The sequence below is a fragment of the Petaurus breviceps genome, unplaced genomic scaffold, assembly GCF_028583685.1.
Source record: "Petaurus breviceps papuanus isolate PSGF00001 unplaced genomic scaffold, PetGlider_PUasm1.0 220, whole genome shotgun sequence".
Taxonomy (NCBI): Eukaryota; Metazoa; Chordata; class Mammalia; order Diprotodontia; family Petauridae; genus Petaurus; species Petaurus breviceps.
In genome coordinates, this window is record NW_027185876.1 from 7,409,257 (window position 1) to 7,414,789 (window position 5,533).

Below are 5,533 nucleotides of genomic sequence, written 5' to 3' on the forward strand. Positions count from 1 at the left end.
AATCTACATTCCAAAAAACCACCTATGTTAACTACCCTACTTTGTTACAGTACTGTTAAGTACAGTATTGTGTTTGCTCTCTGTGCTGCTGCCTCTTAGCTAGGCATGCTGCAAGTCCCCCCCCCCCCCAAGAAAAAAAAAGAAAACAAAAAATCCTATAGATCAGGGACTTGGCTTGAGACCTCCCACATTCATAGAGGAGAACTTTGTCCCTCTTTGCCTATCCACCAACATGTCTGCCTGATGTATAGCCTGTCCTCACTTGTCTGTTTCCTCTTCTGTCTCTGGTCCCTATATATCTGCCCCTGCCCTCTGGGTTCTATTCCCCTCTTCAGCCCTAAGCCAGTCCCCTTCCTCCACTGAAATGTAGCCCTATCCCTGTCTCCCCTCCATCCTTCCCTTCCTCATGACTGACGGCAAATTAGCTGTATGTAAAAAACACTTTACCTAGAGGTCTGTGGAAAAGTCCACTTACTAAAGCAAGAACTGTCTGTCCCTAAGATCAAGCAGTTTTTCATACTTAGACTTCTTACCTATTTCTGAGGTACTTGTATTATTTAAGTGTTATCAAAATATGTAAGACAAGTCTACAATAAAATGAGCTGTTTTTATAAAACCTCCTTTTGTTGAGTTAGCTACATGATGTTGGAATCGCAGGTCTATATCTGGAATGCTGAATCATTGACCTGCATTATTTATCCTTGTTCCACATGAACAATGAGTGGCTAATGCCACTGAAAGGAAAATCATCAATTACTAGCCATAGAATGGCCATTTTTCTGAATTCTGCCAACATGTCCTCATGCAAGCAGACAAAAGAAAGATTAAGTATCACAAGCAAAATGAAGACTACTTCAAGGCAAGGGTGTTGCATCATTTACAATCAGTGTGATTTTGTCTTAGGAAAGCTGTGCTGATGGGAGGAGCCTGTCTATAGGGACATTTGAATTGAAAATAAAGACATCAATGTGGCAACGCAATGGTTTGCCACTAAATCCCTTAATGCAATTTAGGGGCTTTCCTTTGTTTTCTTTTATTCTGTGCCCTTTTCTTGTGCTCCATTCCCGTGGTCTGGAGCGCTGCTCCTTTCGGGAAGTTTGAAATGAATTTTTAAAAATAAGCACTTGTACTTTGAACCATAAAACAAAATCCCAAACTGAAATCAAACAAAGGAGGTAAATTACTTTTAGTGCTCAGCAAAGAAACTTTTACTAGGCTATTTCCTGTTGTTTTGAAACTTGGAAAATCAATATAGAAACATATCATATTCTGAAGGCAGGTCGTCTGTGCACTAGGTATTTTTAACAGGGGCCTTTGAAGGGGATACTTATGCCCCCTTGACATGAATCTACAGTTCTTTGCACTAAGTGTCCCTGTGAAACTACATTTTTGCTCTGGCTATCCATCTCAATGGTTATTACTTTTTACTGTTTCAGGCTCCCATCTTCTATTATAGATTCACTGATAGATCAATATGACAGTAGAAAGATAAAAGTCAGTTAGCTGTACATGTCTATTATGGGCCTAGAAATTCCAAAAACATTTCTCCAGGCAGGGGTAGAAGCCAACCACAGAAAGGAGCTGTGATATGTCCAGATGGGTTGGGTGTTATTATTTTTTTTCCTTTCATTTTGTACAAATTCACATTTCTGAACATCTTTCTTAATTTTTTGAGGTCCTTTTGGGCTGCCAGGGAGAAAGGAGTGAGTGGATCCCTAGGGGGAAAATGATTTTAAAATACAATCTTCACTTTTGAAAGGAGAGAACAAAACACATTTGCTGCAACACAGAGGCAGTTAAAAAAAAAAAAGAGTGCTGACATGCTCTGTTTCCAAACCATAGGCACCTGATGATAAAACCAAGTGATGATTCAAAGTCAGGGTGAAAAAAAAGACCTTTTCAATAGTGTAGTGGGTGACGAGAATGAAGAATCTGGCTTTGGTTTCACAAGAGATCTTAGAATCCCTCAGGGCAGAATAACTCTAGATAATAATCAGCAACCATTTGGAGGAAAGGTAAAAACCTGCCAACATATTTAAGTCATTGTCCACTAGACAGTATCTAATAACTACCAGCATTCCTAGGGGGGAGAGCTTTGGGGATGCCTCAGAGAAGGAAGAAATGGTCAAGGGAAGAGATGCCACAATTTAAAGGGAGCTTTAAATGAGGATAAATTAAGACTTCAGCAAAGCCTGCTTGGTGGAGAGCCGACTGTCTTATTAAGGTTGAAAACTTCATTAAAGGACCTTCGAGATTCATCAGTTCCCATTCTAACAAGCCTATTCCCGTGGGCTCAGAAAAGTGTACGCATAGAGAAGGAAGCTTAGTAGATATGGTCTCATTCTTAGTTTCAGCTGATCAAGCAAGTTTAGCCTCAGACCTCCCACAGGTATACATGGTCTGGTAAAGCGGAGAGCTCTCCCACGCCCTATTGGAAGCCACCTATGGCATTTGGTTTTCTACTTGTAGGAGCCTTTAAAAATGGTGGTCACTGTTCTCTGCTTTTCATTGAAAGTTTTAGGAGCAAGTCAGACATGAGTGATGGGGTAAATAAGACAGAATAGAGAAAGGGAAATAGAATTGAAACATGGAAAGGTACGAGATGCAAATACCCCACTTACCCACACTCTACAGACCGTTTAGAACAGAAAATCAAAAACATCCAATTAATGTTTCACATTTTGTGCTTGTCACATTACTCTATCAGCCCATGTGCGTGACTGGATCCACCTAGACATCTGACAGATTCCTCTGAAAATAGGTTTTGGCTATGTACATTCTTCATGATTGTTGGCTTTTACTTCCAATACACAGAATACTAAACCTTGTCCATCTCTATGTATATGTGTGTATATGTATAGATAGATATAGATGTATGTATTTGTGTATGTAAATGATACAATAAGATAAAAGGAAGGAAAAGAAAGCTTGAGCATGTTGTGCTGTGCTTAAAATTCTTCCTCTCCTACCCTGGTCTCTAAAACATTAATATGTTTTTGTAATTGACTATTTTTTTTTAGTTTTTTAATCATATACATATATTTATATGTGTGTCTTCACCTCCAAGGTAAACACTTCCTATATAAAAGCAAATTAGCATTTTTTTCTGTGATTCATGCTCTTAGAAAGTTACTTATTAACAGAGTCACTGAGAGAGACAAGTGTTGGCCTTATCTATGGTCACGTAACCAACATGTGTCAGGGGAGGGATTTAAACCCACATCTTTATGAAAGTTAGCCCTCTGTCGATTACGATGCTGCCCCCTACAGACATGCAAGGAATATGCATGCTCATCTGCATTATTTGTATGCATATGCATATTCAGATGCTCTTTGAGTATGCATGTATGTATAGGATTAGACTGAGAGAAAACACGCTGCAGGGGATAGTCATTCTTGAGTAAGAAAACCTGGGTAGGAATCTCACCCCTTACTCATACTGACTGTGTAAGCTCAGCAAATCACTTAACTATGAAGTACCCTAAGCAGCTAGTCCCTAATATAAGTTAAAGAGAGCATGTTGATTGATATGGGGAAAAGGGAGTTTCCTCACGTGGATACTATCTATAACAATGAAATCACATGTTGAGTTCCATGTTTATGTGTGTGTATATACATATTGTTTATAAATATCATATGCATTTGCATACATTTTTGTAGTGTATATATAAATATATGCCTATCACATATATTGTATATGTGCATTACATGTAAATATCATAGGGACACTATATATCCTATATTATATATTATGTACAAATATGCACATATTGCAAATATATACACATGATATACATATTTGCTTAAGGAAAACATATCTTAAGAAAATGCTGCTATTAATAATAATAACATTAATAGAGCATTTCTATGTTTGAGAGGATTTTCCATATGATTTCTCATTTGATCCTCACAATGATGCTATAAGGCTGACCATTTGAGAAAACACACGGAAAAGTGACTTTCCCAGGCTTTCCCAGGTAGGCAGAATTCCAACTCAGGTCTTCCCTACTGAAAATCCAGCATTCCCTGAAGCATGCCACCTAGTTGCCATACAGTTTCTATTAATATTATTGACTACCATTTTGATGTCTTTGATGTGTTTCAGATTTAGAGTCTGGATGGAACCTAGAACATCCCCCTCATCTTAGGAAGAGGAAATGAGGCCAAAAAAGGGTGAGTAACTTGCCCAAGATCAGACAACTGGACAGGAGAAGGTTTTGAGGGAGCTTCTCCAACTCTTAAGTTTCCTTTTCACTGGAACACTTTTTATTCTCTTATAAGCTCTTTTCTCACACCAACTCTGTAATACAGTTTCTATAAGTGCTGTTATTCCCTTTACATCCTCATTTTTTAGAGGAGGTCTTTGATCAATCTCACAGCTAGCAAGTGGCTGATCTTAGACTCACACCCACCAATCTTTCCCATCAATTTGCTTTGTTTTGGAAATCATTGCAATAGGTTCTATGAGGCATGTCAGAAAGCATGACCACTGCTAAGGAAGATAAGAAACAGAAAGACGCAAAATCCTCATATGTTAAAGAGGATAATATTTGTGGTCCTGTACTGCTTGGGCTCTTGTGAGTGCCAAATCAAATACAATTCTTTGCAAAACTTAAAGTGTTATATGCATATTATGTGTGTGTGTATATATATATATATATGTGTGTGTATATATATATGTATATATATCTGTTTTTTCCCCCATTAAAAAACATTTTGAAAACTATCCAGAGACTTTTTGGTGGCCACCCAAACAACTGATGACATGATGTCTTTGACATGTAAGCTTATTGGCGGATAGGTCGGAATTTGTAGTTACTATTTTGTGTTGTATGAAAGGAAAGAAATTAGTCCTCCCCTTGATAAGGATGGAAGAGTCCCTAGTGACCTTTATAGCATATGTATCTCTAGTCAAGTCAACAAATATTTATTAAGTATTTACTATGTGCCAAGCTGTGCTAAATTCGGGGAATGCAAACATAAGCAGAAAAGATAGTCCCTGTCCTCAAGGGGTTTACAAAATTATGGGGGAACACAATGAATAAAAGAGAACTGAATAGTTGGAGTAGGAAGGATGATGAGAAAGTCATGCAGGGGTAAGTCAGCAATGCAGTCTGCTTTCCAGTTCTGTGGCATTGCATTATGGGAGTAACAGAAAGGGAGGAAAATAGGAATTTATATAGTTCCTACTATGTGCTAAACTGTTCTAATCACTTTTAACAGTATTACATTATTTGGATTAGGTTTTTTTTTTCTTTTTTTCTTTTTGGAGGGCAATTGGGGTTAAGTGACTTGCCCATGGTCACATGGCTAGTGGTTTTTTTGTGTGTGTGTGTTCAGTGTCTGAGGTCCTCCTGACTCCAGAGCTGGTGCTCTATTCTAGCACCACTTTCATACACTACACTATGGTCACCTAGCCATCCCAGCATTACATTATTTGATCCTACAATAACCCTGCAAAGTAAATTATTATTATCCCCATTTTAAAATAGAGAAAACTGAGACAAAGAGAGGTTAAGTGACTTATCCAATA

The 5,533-nt window shown here is 38.0% G+C and overlaps 1 pseudogene; it reads left to right on the forward strand.

The window, feature by feature from the left end:
• The first annotated feature begins 4,825 nt into the window (after positions 1–4,825).
• Positions 4,826–4,931, forward strand: LOC138166270 (U6atac minor spliceosomal RNA; annotated as a pseudogene).
• The last annotated feature ends 602 nt before the right edge of the window (positions 4,932–5,533 follow it).